This window comes from Phragmites australis, chromosome 8 (assembly GCF_958298935.1).
Source record: "Phragmites australis chromosome 8, lpPhrAust1.1, whole genome shotgun sequence".
Taxonomy (NCBI): Eukaryota; Viridiplantae; Streptophyta; class Magnoliopsida; order Poales; family Poaceae; genus Phragmites; species Phragmites australis.
The window spans coordinates 8,864,375-8,882,578 of NC_084928.1; positions in this window are offsets into that span (position 1 = coordinate 8,864,375).

The following is an 18,204-nucleotide window of genomic DNA, read 5'->3' on the forward strand; positions in this document are numbered from 1 at the left end:
GGCTCGGCGACGTGGTCGGGGCTGACCGGGTGCTCAGGCTCGACCCCCTGCTCGAGGGGAGCCGAGTGCTCGGGCTCAACCCCCTGCTCGGGGGGAGCCGCCAGGACGGGGGAGTGCCCGGGGGCGGCTGGGAGCTGGGACCCAGCACCTAACCCCATGCACTGGTCGCGTTCCACCACCAGCACCATGCTTACGACCTGAGGGGTGGCCGATACGTAGAGTAGAAGTGGCTCACCTTCGGACGGGGCCACTAGCACGGGTGGTGAGGTGAGATAATTCTTCAGATCACGGAAGGCCTGCTCAGCCTCCGGCGTCCAGTCGAAGCGACCAGTCTTCTTCATAAGTTTGAAGAGGGGGAGCCCCCGCTCCCCGAGCTTGGAGATGAAGCGCCCGAGGGCCGCCATGCAGTCGGCGAGACGCTGAACCTCCTTGAATCAAGACGGGGGTCGCATCTGCTCGATGGCCCGAATCTTCTCTGGATTGGCCTCGATTCCTCGGCTGGAGACCAAGAAACCGAGGAGCTTACCCGCTGGCACCCCGAAGACACACTTCTCGGGGTTGAGCTTCAGGCGGGTGGTGCGGAGACTGTTGAAAGTCTCAGCAAGGTCTTCGAGCAGGGTGGCGTGGTCTCAGGACTTGACCACGAGATCATCGATGTAGGCCTCGACGTTGCGGCCAACTTGCGAATCAAGCGTGATACGGATGGCGCGCTGGAAAGAGGATCCAGCGTTGCGCAAGCCAAAAGGAATTGACATATAGCAATAAGTCCCCACCGGGGTGGTAAAAGCAGCTTTTTCTTCATCCTCTACGGCCATGCGAATTTGGTGATAACCAGAGTTTGCATCTAAAAAACACAAAAGATCACATCCTGCGATTGCATCTACAATTTGATCTATGCGGGGCAAGGGAAAAGGATCCTTGGGGCAAGCCTTATTTAGGTCGGTGTAGTCCACACACATGCAGAGCTTGCCGTTGGCCTTCGGTACGATAACTGGATTTGCCAGCCACTCGGGGTGGAGGACTTCTTGGATAAATCCGGCGTCAAGGAGCTTGCTGACCTGCTCCCGGATGAATTCTTGGCGCTTAGGCGCCTGCCGCCGGACCTTCTGCTTCACCGGGCGTGCGTCCGAACGCATAGCCAAGTGGTGCTCGATCACCTCCCTAGGGATCCCGGGCATGTCGAACGGTTGCCATGCAAACACGTCTGCGTTAGCCCGGAGGAAGGTGACGAGCGCGCTTTCCTATTTGCCGCCCAGGTCACCGCCGATTCGGACGACCTGGGAGGCGTGTTCGCCCACCACGATCTCCTTCGTAGGAACGGAGGCGTCGGCAGCGAGTCGGAGTTTGGATGAAGAGGGTCCCAGGCCCCCTGGGCAGCCTTAGACCTCGGCCTGAGCTGAGACCAAGGCCAGATATGACTGCTCGGCGCAGGAGACGGCACCGCCGGAGTCGGCGGTCACGGAGATGGGGCCTGCTGGGCCCGGCATCTTGACAGCGAGATACGCATAGTGCGCAGCCATCATGAACATAGCAAGCGCCGGACGCCCTAGGATGGCATTGTAGGGGAGGGGGAGCTCCACGACGTCGAAGAGGATGTTCTCCGTGCGGAAGTTATCCCGACTCCCGAAGGTCACGGGCAGCTCGACCTGCCTGAGGGGCAGGGAGTGCCCGGGTGTCACCCCGTAGAATGGAAGCGACGGCTTTAGGCGCCTGGAGGGCACCTTCAACTTCTCGAAGGCCTCTTTGGAGAGGAGGTTGAGGCCTACGCCCCCGTCGATCAGCACCCTGCCGACCCTTACATTGCAGATGGTGGGGGACACTACCAAGGGAAGTCGCCCCACGCCTGCAATACTGGCGGGGTGATCGGGTATACTGAACATGATCGGAGCGTCCGACCATCTCAGGGGCCTTGCGGCTTCTTCGCTCGGAGTTGCCGAGCACACCTCGCGCCGCATGGTCTTGATGCCGCGCCGCGAGGAAGGCGTGTAGGCGCCTCCGTCGATGAAGGCGACGGTATGCTCGGGTTCCTGAAAACCGAGCTCTGTGTTGCCGGGGGCGGCCTCAGCGTCGCCTCCCCCGCGGGACTCGTCACGCTCCCTCTGACGCTGCTCGACGAGGCCCTTGACCGTACGGCACTCCGTGAGGTCATGCCATCTGGTCTGGTGGATGGGACACCATTTGCCTGTCTCGGGCCCCGCAGGAGCGGGGGCCCTTGCTGGAACGGGAGCCCGGGTGGGGGCTGGAACCCTCGCGGGAGCCGGAGCCCTTGCGGGAGCTGGGGCCCTAGGAGGGGCCCGAGGCAGGGCCCTCGCGGGCGCAGGTCGTCTGTCGGCGGCCGCCCGGCGCTCTTGCCGGCGGTCAGGCTCTTGGGCCGGCCTAGGGGTGGGGCCCTGGGTCGGCTCGACGGGAGTAGCCTCGGGCCTCCTTCTCTTTTTCTTTTCCCGCCTGTCGGAGCGGGAAGAACTTGGTTGATCGGCGGTGGGGCGCTCGGGGCGCGGAGCGTGCCAAGCCCGCGCCTCCGCCGCCTTGGCGCACTTGACGGCCAGCGCGAAGAGTTCCGTGGTAGTCTTGATCTCGTGCGTACCTAGCTTCTCGAGTATCCGCTCATCGCGGACGCCCTGCCGGAAAGCAACAATAACAACGTGGGGGGATATCCGCGGGATAGTGTTGCGGACCTGGCTGAAACGCTGAATAAAGCACCGCAGCGTCTGCCCCTCCTGCTGCTTGACGGCATGGAGGTCACACTCCAAGCCGGGGCGGGTGAACGTACCCTAAAAATTAGCCACGAACTGGTGGCAGAGATCATCCCCAGAGCTAATAGATCCTGGGGGTAAGTTCATGAGCCAAGAACGGGCAGAGCCCCTCAAGGCAACATGGAAATAATTAGCCATCACCTTCTCGCTGCCCCCGGCCGCTTGGACGGCCATAGTGTATATTTGGAGGAACTCTACGGGGTTGATGGACCCGTCGTACTTCTCCGTCAGCTCTAGGTGGAACTTGGAGGGCCATTTGACCCGGCGGAGCTCAGCAGTGAAGGCGCGGCAGCCGGTGCCGTACCCTGTTGCGCGGGCGGCGTTCCTTGGCGGCATTCACCGGCGAGTCGGGGAAACCTGGCGTTCATGGGCCGGCAAAGAGGAAGCCTGGTCCTCAGCCTCGGCCTCCTGCCGGGTCTCCCGCTGGCGCTCGAGAGTGACACGCGCATCTTCGTGGCCCTCCGCTCGTTGAGACGCAAGAGGAGGTCCTGGGCTTCGGACGCGGCCAGGGGGCGGCACTCCGCCTGGCGGCCCCGCGGCCTGTGCGAACGTTACCCGATGATGGGCCGGTTCTGGCGGCGCCACGCTGGGTGGTGGCGCGAGAACTCTCGGCCAGCACCTGGCGGCAAGCAGTGCCGACCAGGGCGGTGACTTCTTGGAGCCAGCGGCCTTGCGGGGTTTCCGGCGTCGCCTGGACAGGCGGGTGCCTGAGGAGAGCATGCGCCGCAAGCAGCGCGCTCCCGGGGCTGGCCTCGCCGAAGGCGAGCCTACGCTGGAGATGCACCCGGCGCTATCCGGACGTGGTCCCGGCGGCAAGAGTTTCGACCACCGGATGGGGGTCGAATGGTGCTGCGGCGGCGGCGGCCCTGCTGGGCCCAGCGCCCTGGTCCCCTTAGGAGGGGAACGCCGCGCGTGTAGACCGTGGCTACTGCTGGGACGCAGCAGCGACTGGGGCCTCCTGTGCGATGGGCTGCATTTTCTCGCTGGAACTGGAGCCAGAATGCTGGAGGTGATGACCACCGGCCATTTTTTCTATGGAAGAAAACAAAACAAACAGATTCAGGGATGCTTCCCCCCTACCTGGCGCGCCAGCTGTCGGAGGATTAACTCCTGTCGCAGGGATCCCGAGAGACCCCTTTTTAGATTCGGCCGGGGGGGATGATCCTGAATAAGTTCATCGGAGAAATAAATGGGAATGAATGCAACGTCTGGTGGTGGGGGTGTTGACCTAGTGCAAAAAGGAGTAAATGCACTGGAGTTTAGACAGGTTCGGGCCGCACGGGGGCGTAATACCCTACTCTTGTATGGATGCTATAACTGTCCTAAGGAAGTCCCTCAAGGATGTTGCTGGTTACAAGAATAATGGCCTATCTAAAAGCTTGGAGCTCCTTGTTCTTCGGTTGGAACTGGGCTCAGCCTTCCTCACAGTGTTTCTTTTGTGCTGTGTTCTTCGTATCGGCTCTCGGCTTCTGTTTTTCTTGTCGTCGATCGGTCGATCTTAGAGCTCCAGCCTCAGGGTGGGTCGATCTTGGATGTTGGATCTTGGATGTTGGATCTGTGCTGCCGGCGGCTTTAAGTACCCGCCGGCCGAGACATGCCCCGAACGAAAAGGAGGGGGCACGAGTTCCAAGACGCCATGAATGGAAAGGGCATCATCATTTCTTCTAGGCGAAATGACCGGGGGTGGAAAATGCGTCACACGCCCGGTCACCCATCACCATAAATGCCCTGGCAACGGGCGCCGTGGAGAGGGCCCACCGGGCAGCCGCAGAGCAACCCGGCGTGCCCGCCCTGTCTTGTTCCCCTGCCACAGCAGCGCGGTAGACGGAAACGCTTTGGTCCTTATGACGTTATCCCGAGACGAGCCGGATGGCACGGGACGGGACCCGTGCAATTAATGACCCCACGCCTCTCTGCCAGAATATGGGAGGAACTGACGCTGAGCGCGGCGGGAGCTGTTGGAGATGTCAGGCCACACACGCTCATTAAATGCGGCCTCGGCCCTTTGACCGGTTGACACCTCGACGGTGGGTCCCTCGAGGGCCTTCCTGGGTCGTCGGAGTACCGAGTGCTCGGGGGTATTGTTTACATCCCCAAGTACTCTCTCTCGAGCACTCTTGCACGGACCTTCGGGGAACCGAGTGCTCGGGGGCTGCCACGTGCAGCCCCGAGCACTCTCTCCCGGAACTTAGCTCTTCTGAACGTCGGGGGACTAGGGTGCTCGGGGGTGACCGTACACCTCTACGAGCACTTTCTTCCCGGTACTTTGGCTCCGTGGATCATCGGGGAACTGGGGGACTCGGGGGCCACCGACCGTGGCCCCGAGCACCTTCTCCTGGGACTTAGCCTTTTTTCATCCTACAGGAGAGACATCGCGGGATGACGCCATGTGGCGGGTGGTTAGCCTGGCCTCGGGATTCGGGGAACCCCAGTTCCTGATACACTGACAGTATCATATTGCTATTGGAGGTGGAGGTGGGGGGTTTTCCCCCTATATATATGCAAGGACCCTCACCTATTTGGGAACACGTACAACATAGACTGCTAATTGAGAGTAGTTTTAAAATTAGGAACGCTCTCATTTAGTGAGTCTATATAAGAGTTAGAGTTTTGCCTCTTTCTCTTTCTATTGTGCTGCCACTGTAGTCTACTCCATTCCGATGTCGGCGTGCACCGGCAACTGAGAGAGCAGGTCTCCGAAACCCTCGCTCTTGAGATGTTGCACCGGGAGAGGGTGAATAAGGTTTTTGGGAAATGCTCTGCACGACTGCTCAAGTTCTTCACCACGGCTCGTCTTCTTGGTCGCTTGGGCGCTGCCCGCTGTCATCGCCAATAATTTTGGCGCGTCGTCAGCAGGATCAATCGTGCCATCAACACGGTGCAACCAGCATCTTCAGCAACCTTAACCACGTAGGACCAGTACGCAAAAATCATGTTTCTTGTACTTTATTTCCTGCAGTTCCTAATTTTGAGTATAGTAAATCTAGTCATATGTAGTGATTTTGTAAGGGTTAGGGAGGGTGGTCGGCGTAAAGGCCCTGCTAGAGCTACTAACCCACGCGTGGCGAACTCAGCTGACCTCCTTCTTCTCCTCCTCCGTCTTCTCCTCTTCGTCAGTGTCCTCCAGAAGGTCCCCGTCGATCTCCTCATCGTCGTCAGAGATGTCGATAATCTCGATCGGAGAAACCACTACGGCCGAAGATCGAGCAAGAGCGGCAGGGGGAGACCCTCTCTGTAATGAGGTAAGAACGAAGGCGGCCGGCTCCAACCCTGCAAGCATGACCTTGAGATTGTCTTCCCCTGGGGGCACCACATCAAGCAGAGCTGGCGTCAGAGGTGACTCAGCCCTTGCTAAATCCTCCAAAATCATCGACCTTCCCGACGAAGAATGAGAGAAGGACGCCATGATCCACAAGAAGAGTTGCCTTCTTGCCTTGCAAAAAGCATCAATGGGTGGTCGGTTGGGTAAACTCTTGCTTCTATAGCCCGACCAACCATTGATTCATGCCTGGGGTGGAAGGTGGAACTACCATGGAAAATGTCCCTCATCCTATCATTTACTACCTAGGGGGCTCATGGCCGCTTTCCGGTCAAAACCGTGCATGCGTGACTCCGTCTGGACACCAACACCTTAGTTTCTTATACACATCTCATCATGAAACCTCACTCTCGGAAGTACTTAGGAACCTCAATAGGCGCGGCATCCGAACTGCTCGAAATCCAATGTTTCTCTCTCTCTCTTTCTTTCAGGACGCTTAACCTCCCCACGTGACGTGAAGTTCATAGTCAAACTCTAAAAGCTAACGTCGTTGACAACCACTCTCTAGGTGGACTATGCTCCCTCGGGGCCCAAGTGGTGCGACCAGACTTGACCACGACCACGGGGAAGTTTGGGGGCTACTGTCGGAGTATTGAGTAAGGGGGCATCCTGGCTAACGGGGCCTCACTAGAGATATGACGACCGGCAGAAGATATTTTCTGAACCCTGGCCCATTGCGTGACCAGCCCTTGGCTCGCACGATCAGCGCGAGGCTTGCGCGACCAGCCTCCTTGCGATATAATATGATTCTGCGACCAGCCCTTGCTGGTCACATGATGGCCATACCTAACCTGTCTAATCGTATTTATTGATGTCTACTCAAGTGTTTTTCTTTCTAAAGCACCCCCTCCAGCGAACAAAGTCGTGGTCGGCGCATATGGGCAGTGCCGTGTCCCGTAGCATTAATTTCTACAGAGTGGGGTGTTGCGGACTGACCTGCACCACACGACAGATGGGACAGGATCTGCAGAACGACCAGACAAGTGGATGATTTTGCAGGTACACTCACGGAGCACAGGGACGGGACGGCTTGACAGACGAACTTGCGGTGCACGGTGATGGGACAGGTCGGGCGATCAGGGTAGGCAGGTGTGCGATGTTCCACGGATGGGACAGGCATGTAGAGCTCTCAGAGAAAGTTGGATTTACCCAATTCTCCATAATGATGATCTAAAAATAGAATATCTAGCCAGATATGTGTCTACTAAACAGGACCCACTTGTAAGTTCTCTATTTGTCTAGTATATAAAGAGAGGAGGACCTGGTTTGTAAAGAGACGAAGAAGAAGGACTCGAGAAAACTCATCTGTAACTAGTTCACAAATACTGATAACAAAATACATAGGATGTAGGGATGTTATCCTTCTGGAGGTTTAAACCTGGATAACTCCTGTATTCTTGAGTTCATCACAAACACACGCACACCACAAGCATTGTTCACACGCTCATCGATCGGCACACCCCGGAATCATTATCAGGAACTAACCCTCGACGGGTGTTACATCTAGGTGATGGACTCCTCCCAACAACTAAACATCTAGGCGATACATAATTATTGTCAGGAACTAATCCTCGACAGGTGTTACATTATAGGCGATACATAATCATTGTCAGGAACTAATCCTCGATAGGTGTTACATCTAGGTGTTACATTATTGTCATGAACTAACCCTCGATATGTGTTACATCTAGGTGATGGACTCCTCCCAACAACTAAACATCCTGGTGATACAGAACCTACATGGATATGAATACTGCGAGAATTACCTATATTCACTGGGCCCTGAAATACCTGCATTAGTAGATATAGCATTACTAACCTATATCATAAATCTTCTATGTTTTGATGGTACAATAGAACTTCAGATTGTACTAATCAATTTAGGTTAAATGGATATTGATAGGCCATTTTTGGAGTATATGGACCTGGAAGCGTCAAACAACGCTGGTATCACCAGATTACAAGCTGACTGAAAGATACTCCCTATATCTTTTCTTCACCATTTGTTTTCCTTCTTGGATCAGGTAGATCAGCAATGGCTTTTCCCTTCTTCGATGCAGATCTCTGCTCCAGGTGGTCATCCGAGTTCGCCACAAGAATTGCACAAGCTGTTTGTTTACTATTGTATTGTTAATTAGATCCCATTTCAAACCCCCTTTTGTAACCTAATTTTATTTGGGTGCAGGGAATCATGATAGTGACACAACCATGAAAATCTTAATTTGGGATATAGAAATGTAATATCATATAATCGAGGTATAATGTACAGCTGGTTCATCTTCAAGTGCATCAGTTTACTGGCATATTATCTTAGAGTATTCATGAAAGAATTTTTTCAGTTAATATATTGGCATACCAACAATAGACAATAATTGTTTATTATTGGTTTTGCTACATTCATTTGATAAGATTCAATCGTGCCCATATTTGTCAACGTACATCTTTTATGATTTATGTGTAGACAGACATTTACATTTCCCTCTGAATTTCCTAACGGATTTTGAATTATCAGGAGTCCTCTTACACCAATTCGAAAGAACTTGCCCTATCAATGTTGAAGTATCCTTCTTTGGTTTGGTTTTCTAATCAGTGGGTAACTATTGCAATCGTATAGATAGAGGGCTTCCTGCGTTCTCACAAGACTCGAGATATTATGAGGTTGACTTTACAAAAGCAGATATATGAACCAGCCATCTAACTAGGAAATGCATAAATATGCTAGGTCATCATTATCCAATTTCAGGTTTGCACGAAAAGTAGCAATGGATTCACGTAGTTCCAATCTATCCTTTTCATTTTACTCAATGGATGTCTAAACAGAGTTTCAACAAGTTGGAATGGATCAGGTTGTTCTCTCTTTTGTCTGAAGTTTGTGAGAGTCCAGTTCAGTTCATACTGTGATGACTTGTGGTAATTGTTACTCGTGTGTTTAAACAAGTCGTGTATATGCATATTAAATATTAGCTATGGACTGGATTAACTCTGTCGTATTTTTGCATTTATTCCCTGCGAAAATATTCATTATGGTCCATGAATGTGTGATTTAGAATCATGCTGTAGCTTCTGCTCTATCTGACCCAAAAAAAATATGCTGCTTGCAGCTACGCCATTGCATCTCAGAAGTCCTACAACCATATTCTCCAGTTTACCATCTGTTTGCGCCAGCTCTACGGATGCTAGGTTTTCTTCATTACTGCATACTTAGATGGCTTTAACTTCTGGGTCAGTCCATTCTACGTCTGGGCATACTTCATTTGTGCAAACAGATCTTGGATCATGATACTAACGCTTATCTCCATGAGGAGCTGGAAGAAGATTTGCGCAGCGTTTCGAGCTGAAAAGGTGAAGAAGATCAAATAAGGCTGCCTTAACCACAGTTTGGCAGGAACTAATTTGCATTGTAATGTGGGCAAATCATTTGTTCATGAAACTCATGGCAAGCTCTTGGTGAATTTAGGATGGAAAAAGCTTTACATAAAAGGAAACCATTATAACAATCTGATGTGGATAATGGACTATGCATACTGTGGATGTAGGAATATGTAGAGAACATGCATTTTGATGTTATTTGATTATCATTACAAGAACTACACATGGAGTTGATTCTCTGAAAAATGTTGTATGAGCAATAGCCGATTGAAATAAACTTGTGTTTACAATCCCATCCAGTATGTACATATAGTAGAAACCTGAGTGTGTTCCGTGATCATTCTAATTTCTATCCCATACAGAATTGAGTAGAGAGACATACTAAAATATTGGCAAATCGGGACCTTTTACTTTTGTGTCGTATTTCTACTGCTGAACAAATTTAAAATGTTGAGAAGGATGATGATTGCCATAACCACATCTTCAGTCATCCAGCAATGGGAGCACGCGGAGTATAATAAATCCAGTTCAATAGTAGCTAGATGATGCACGTTTATCCGATCTTCTGAAAGGTAATATGATAAGTCGATTGGTGAAGTTTTGATGTTGATGATCCAAAAGCTCCAAACATAACAGATCAAGAACCCTTGCAAACACTACACCACTGCTCTGTGGTTATCAACCGTGCCAGGACGCGGTTAACCTCGTCAAGAAGGCTTTTCCTGCAAGCAAATCGAGAACACAGGCAATAATAGGTAGATGCAATCAGAATATTGCTAATTACCAATAAAGTGCTCGAGTTGAGGTTCCACAAACCAAATAAGTGGCGAAACTGTATAAAACAGAATAATCTAAGCAAAACCTGAGCCTAAACTACGATGCCTACTGTGTATACATAGGGGGATGCGAGGAGGTCAACCTAGGGTTGTGCAGCCATGGAAAGAGGGGTACACAACATGGACTTTGACCCCGACACGATTACAAGACCCAACTAGGTCCAAAACGGTGGTGTATTATTTTATTTTTTTGACTCTGACTAAACTACAAGAAATATTTGGTAAAGCTCATATCCATTGGAAAGGGCTCGTCGTAAGGTTTCCAGAATGTCCAAGATTACCTAAAACGGACTTCATATGAAAGAGTTATGCCCGTTTTACTAACGTGTTATCCTGAGAATCGACCACGACTACGACCATGACAATGACTTCGACCACGACTAGAGTTCAGCCTCGAGTCCGAGTAAACTTGATCTTCGAGGGTGACGTCCAGGTAAGGTTGTGATGCTTCTCCCATGTTCCTAAGCAATAAAACATTACAAGAATTTAGTAAGAATCCATCCAAGGAAGCATGAACAGTGATAAACGAGTTCACCTAGTAGTCTAATTATCGTGCACGTGCTCTTGTAATTAGATATTATATGATTTGAGAATTATTGGCGGTATTGATCGTATCCAAAGGAGCTATGGACTCATCATCCTCCCCCTCTTGAATTGGAGTTGTCCTGGACTCAAGCTCTTCTTCTCCTCTCAACTAAGACTTCAGATCTGAAATATTAAATGTGAGACTAACCCCAAAATCCAGGTAGATCCAATTTGTATGCATTGTCATTAATTTTCTCAATTATCATAAATAATCAATTAGCTCTAGACATCAATTTTGACTTTCTTAGTTCTAAAAACCTATCCTTCCTCAAATGCAACCAAACTAAATCACCTGGTTCAAATTTCATTTCCTCCCTTTACTTCCAGCAATCCTATACTTTTTAGTCATGCTCTCTATATTCTTTTTAGTGGTTTCATGCAACTTAAGAATAAATTCAGCACGTTTCTTAATATCTAAATTAAGTCTTTCAAAAGTAGATAAAAGTAGTAAATTAATAGGAGCATGGGATTAAATCCATACACTACCTGGAACGGACTTACCTTGGTGATGTAGTGTACCGACCTATTGTAAGCAAATTCAATATGTGGTAAACACTCTTTCCACATTCTCAAATTCTTCTTTAGAACTACTCGTAACATGATCGATAATGTACAGTTAACAAACTCTATTTGACCATCAGTTTGGGGATGACACGTAGTAGAAAATAGCAGCCTCGTCTCTAATTTATTCCAAAGTGATCTCCAAAAGTGACTAAAAAACTTTATATCATGATCCGAGATGATAGTATTAGGCACTCCATATAGTCGAACGATTTCCCTGAAAAACAAATCAGCTATGTTTGTAGCATCATCGCTCTTGTGACAAGGTATAAAATGTGATATTTTAGAAAAATGATCTACAATTACAAATATGCTATCCCTCCCTTTCTTTGTCCTAGGCAATCTTAAAACAAAATCTATAGAAATATCCTCCCAAGGTGCACTAGGAACAAGAAGATGCATGTAAAGATCATGTGGATTTAAGCGAGACTTAGTTTTATTGCAAGAGGTGCAATGTGACACATAGCACTCGACGTCAGGTCTCATCTTTGGCCAAAAGAAATAAGCGATCAGCACATCTTCAGTCTTCTTTACTCCAAAATATGCTATCAATCCTCCCATGCACATCCTGCAACAACAAAAGACGAACAGAGCTAGCTGGAATGCATAGCTTATTAGCGCGTTAGAGCAATCAGTCATTCAGCACATATTTATTCCATATTTTCCCTTCTTTATATGTCCAAGCACTTCTTTAAAGTCTAAATCGGCAGCATACAAGTCATTAACGGTCTCTAAACCAAAAATCTTATGATCAAGTTGAGATAACATGGTATAACACCTAGAAAGCGCATCAGCAATTACATTGTCCTTTCCTTTCTTATGTTTTATGACATACGGAAAAGACTCAATAAATTCTACCCGTTTAGCATGTCGTTTATTCAGTTTAGCTTGACTTCTAATATGTTTTAGCGATTCATGATCAGAATGTATAATAATTTCTTTGGGTCATAGATAATGTTGCCAAGTTTCAAGCATATGAACTAAAGCATACAATTCTTTATCATAAGTGGAATAATTTCAGACTTGGCCCACTTAATTTCTCGATGAAATAGGCAACATGTTTACTTTCTTGAATTAGCACACCTCTAATTCCAATCCCACTAGCATCATATTCCAGTTCAAAGGTCTTACTAAAATTAGGGAGTTAGAGCAATGGAGCATAGGTGAGCTTCTCTTTCAACAACTTGAATGCTTGTTCTTGTGCAGGTCCCCATTTAAAAACTACTCTTTTCTTTATCAACTCATTTAATGGAGCAGCAATGGTGCTGAAATCCCGCACAAATCGCCGATAGAAACCAGCAAGACTATGAAGGCTTCTCATTTGTGTAACAGTCTCAGAAGTTGGTCAGCTCTTTATGGCTTTGATTTTTGTTTCATCTACCTCTATTCCCTATGGAGTAACAACATAGCCAAGAAAAAAGACTCAATCCGTGCAAAAGGTGCACTTTTTGAGGTTACCAAACAAACGTGCATATCTCAAAGCATTAAAAACAGCACGTAAATGATCAAAGTGTAGCTCATATGACTTGTTGTAAATCAAGATATCATCAAAGTAAACCACCACAAATATTCCAATAAAAGCACGTAAAACTTCGTTCATCAATCGCATGAAAGTACTAGGTGCATTAATTAATCCAAAATGCATTACTAACCACTCATACAAACCAAACTTAGTTTTAAATGCAGTATTTCATTCATCTCCAAGTTTCATTATAATCTGGTAGTATCCACTTCGCAAGTCAATTTTAGTGAAAATTATAGAACAACTCAACTCATCAAGCATATCATCTAACCTAGGGATAGGGTGACGATATCTTATAGTAATATTATTGATGGCTCTACGGTCAACACACATACGCCAACTACCGTCTTTTTTAGGAACTAAAAGAACAGGAATAACACAAGGACTAAGGCTTTCTCGTATGTACCCGCGATCCAATAGATCTTGGACTTGTCGCTGAATTTCCTTAGTCTCTTTCGGGTTGGTCCTATACGCAGCACGATTTGGCAAAGTTGCTCCCGGAATCAAATCAATTTGATGTTCAATCCCTCGAATAGGTGGTAATCCCGGAGGTACCTCAGCTAGAAATACGTCCACAAACTCTTGCAAAAGGTTGGCAACAGCAGGAGACAAAGAGCTAGATATATTCTCCAGTGAAATTAAAGCATCTTTGCATATCAAAGCATAGCATGGCAGCTCATTATCATAAATTTCAGCAAGATCAGATTTAGTAGCAAACATAACACACCCTTTTAGTCTTTCCATCGTACTTAGAAGTTGTTGTTGCTTTCTCCTTTTTGGGTGAAAAAACTTTTTCCGCTACTTGCTGATTTTCATACTCATGCTCAAACTCTTTTATCTTATTTTCAGCTATCTCTTGTTCACATTTCATAATTTTAGTAGGGATTAAAGGTAGAAAAGTTATTTTTTTCCTTTATGTATAAGGGTGTATTTATTACTTCTACCATGATGTGTTGCATCAGTATCAAACTCCCATGGTCGTCCTAACAAAAGTGAACATGCTTGCATAGGTACTGCATCAAAATCAACGCAATCATAGTATGAACCAATAGAAAAATACATCATAACTGTTTGCATTACCTTCACCTTACCACTGTTGTTGAACCATTGAATATGATATGGGTGAGGATGGTTTCTTGTCGACAAGGCAAGCTTCTTGATCATATCTGAACTTATCAAGTTGTTGCAGCTTCCTCCATCAATAATAACTCGAACACGATAATTCTTGACTATGAGGAACATCTGAAACAAATTATGGCATTGTAGTTGTTCTGTTGGCTCTATTTGAGTGCTTAACACTCGCTGCACAATGAGGATCTGATAAACCTCCGTGGCATTAGCATCGAACACTTCCTCATGGTCGATATCAGTCTCACGACCATCCTCATCACCTGCATGGTTAGCTGCAAGAGCATATTCATCATCAACATCACTAGCACTTACATATCCACCATCTTCTGTTGCAATGTATGCTCGTTGATTTGTTTCATAACATGACCCATTCCCTTGTATCGGTGGCATACAATCCCGATCGATCGGTCTGTAGAAGCAACCGAAGAAGAGCTCTTGGCTGGACCCTGCATACTTACGAATTTGCTTACCTCGGGAGTATGTGACGGTGTCTAATGTACTAATGAACACACCCTACTCGAGAAGGAGGCATCAACCGTGTAGCTAAACGTGGGGCTATTTTTACTTGTCTCGGTATTGATTTTGAAGTGGTTGTACTTCCAAAATTACTGCTTGGCCTTTGTTGTCGTCCCTGCAATTCTTTTTCTACCAGACATGCAAGTTAGAACAATTTAGAAACACTATTGTATTTTTTGTAATCAATTATGTCCTGAATTTCACACATTAACCCTCCATAAAAGCGTGTCATTATAGCCTCTTCATCATCAATAATATCACAACGCACATACTAATTTTTAGCTCCTGATAATATTCTTCTACGGATCTATCACCTTAGTTTAAGCGTTGCAATTTCTTACGCAAATAACGTTAAAAGAGGGTGAAGTAAATCTATTATGTATAGCAACCTTTAAAATATTACATGTGGTAGGCGCTAAACCATCGATGCATACTCTACTCCACCAGATAATTGCAAATTCTTTAAATTCACTAGTGGCTTGCCTAACTCTATGCACTTCAGGAACTAAATAAGTATTAAACTTCTGTTCAACCGTCATCTCCCAATATAAATACCTTTAAGCATTATAAGCAGCTGCAGAAGATGGTATGGTAAACTTAACCTTAACAAATGGATCATCATTAACACGTAGGTTATGTTACTGAAAATTATTACCTCTCATACCTTGACAGTTGAAGTTTAATCGATCCCATTGATATGCATCAAAGGCGTCTTGTTCTTGCCTCAAAATTACATCATATGCGATGGACTTCTCTTGCTCATGGGTTGCACCATGAGGATCCACACGCCCATGGTCTGATTAATCACTCAATCAAAGTGTGTATTGAGCATGGCAATATTATCATTAAGTCATCACAATGTAGTGTTTGTCTCCACAAGGTTCTTATCGAAGTCGTTAGTAATAGCTTGTCGATGATCATTCAACACCATTGTGAGTTCTTCCCTCAAAACACACTTCTGTGCATCCGATGCTTCTCCTACCATAGTTAGTCGAAGATAGAAAACAACGAAAGATAAATTATCCCTATCGACTACTAGGTGGTGGAGGTGGAGTCACACTCTCAAGCATCTTACCACGCTCTTGCAAGTGTTCTTACCAATCACCGCAGTTGGCATAATCGGTGGCTGGTTCCTGATACCTTACCGGGTGAGAGTGAGGTAGTTGCAAGAGGAGAAACCGTTCTAATTGAGAGAAGGTGTAGCTTGGACAAGCAATATTTAGTAGCAATGAATGGCGATAACTGAAATCAGATTAGCAAAGTTGAATAAAAGTTCACAATACTCGTCACAGTTGCTGGCCCGAACTCGTTCTTAGAACTAGCTCAAGCAAGAAAAAAGGAGAAATGCTGTGGTGAATTCAAAATCGAAAAAGTCAAGCCAAAAACTATAACAGACACAAGCACAATGGACAAAATTCGCAATGCAAACTGATTCTCTTTGTTTTGAATTCTCTCTCTTTTTTTGCACTCTTTGCTTCTTGCTTGCTTTTTTTTTGCGAATGTGACACAAACTCAAAAACTCTCCTACTGCCTTTTCTAAGACCAGTGAGATACATGGGTCACAAACTTTTTCCAAAGAGTAGTGGTATAGAGGTAATAAAAAGATACTCTCTCTCTCTCTCTGAACTTTGGCTACCTCTGTTTCGGCTATGGATTGCTACTCGAACTTTGTCAGAGAATGCTCGATATGAAGGGTGTATGGAGGTGTTCGAGAGCAGCAAGAAACAAATATACTTGACTCAATTGTGTAGGCAAAATCGAATGGATAGTCGAATATGAAAGGATGGTCGAATCCAACTAGTAGTCGAATCCGAAGAGGTGGTCAAAAACGACTAGTGATCGAACCCGAGTAGATGGTTGAAGCGACTAGTGGTCGAACCCAAGTAGATGGTCGACTCGACTAGTGGTCGAACCCGAGTAGATGGTTGAAGCGACTAGTGGTCGAACTCGAGTAGATGGTTGAAGCGACTAGTGGTCGAACCCGAGTAGATGGTCGAGTCGACTAGTGGTCGAACTCGAGTAGATGGTTGAAGCGACTAGTGGTCAAACACGACTTGCTGGTCAACTCGACTAGTGGTCGAACTCGAGTAGATGGTTAAAGCGACTAGTGGTCGAACACGACTTGATGGTCGACTCGACTAGTGATCGAACTCGAGTAGATGGTTAAAGCGATTAGTGGTCGAACATGAGTTGATGGTCGACTCGACTAGAGACACAATCTCGGTTATAGCAAACAAGGCCAGACCGGGATACCCAACAACTATAACAGCGAAGCCTCGACACTAGAAACTAGAAAACGATGACCAAGACCAACGACAAATACACCGACGATAGGCTCAAACTTAACAACGCGAATACTGAAAACAAAATTGCGAAGACACAAAGTGGTTTGGATAGCGGAAAAACTAAGATCTAAATATTTTTGTGGGGCAATTTTCTGGACTCTAGGTAATGGAAAATGATGAAAGAAAAGGGATAACTGAGATTATCTAACGGGCAACCGAGGCTCTAATACCACTTGATGCGCGTTTGCCCAATATTGCGAAAGGTAATATGATAAGTCAATTGATGGAGTTTCGACGTTGATGATCCAAAGGCTCCAAACAGAACAGATCGAGAACCCTCATAACCACTACACCACTATTTTGTGGTTATCAACTGTGCCAAGACTCGATTGACCTCGCCAAGAAATTTTTTCTGCAAGCGAATCGATAACACAAGGAAGTATAGGTAGATGCAATCTGAATATTACTAATTACCAATAAAGTGCTCAAGTTGGGGTTCCACAAACTGAACAAGCGGCGAAACTGTATAAAACAGAATAATCTAAGAAAATCTCGAGCTAAACTACGACAGCTACTCTGTATATATATGGGGACGTGAGAAGGTCGACCTAGGATTGTGCAGCCATAGAAAGAGGCGTACACAATCTGGACTCTGACTCCGACACGATTACAAGACCCGACTAGGTCCAAAATAGTGGTGCAACACCTTATTTCTTTGACTCTAACTAAACTTTTGTTTGATCACATATCCATTGGAAAGGGCTCATCGTAAGATTTCCAGAATGTCAAAATTATTTAAAATGGACTTTGTATGAAAGAGTTATGCCTATTTTACTGACGTGTTATCCTGATAATCGACCACGACCACGACTAGAGCTCAGCCTCGAATCTGAGTAGACTTGGCTTTCAAGAGATGACGTTCGGGTAAGGTTATGGTGCTTCTCCCACGCAATAAAATATTAGAAGAATTTAGTAGAAATCGATTACAAGAAAGCATGAACAACGAGAAACGAGCTCACCTAGTGATCTAATTGTCGTACACGTGCTCTTGTAATTAGACCCTGTATGATTTGAGGATTATTGACGGTATTGATCGTGTCCGAATGAGCCATAGGCTCATCACTAAAGCAATGCACAAACTCGTGACGGATGGGGCGCGCCATTTTTCTAGCATTCTATTTGATTCTATCAATGAGTTATTTTTTATGATGTATCAATTATTTCAATATTAATAAATTCATAAAATATACTATTAAGACTTTTAACTGAAGAAATATAGTGCAAAGTAAATATCATCTATTATTTATGTAAAACTATAATAAGCATG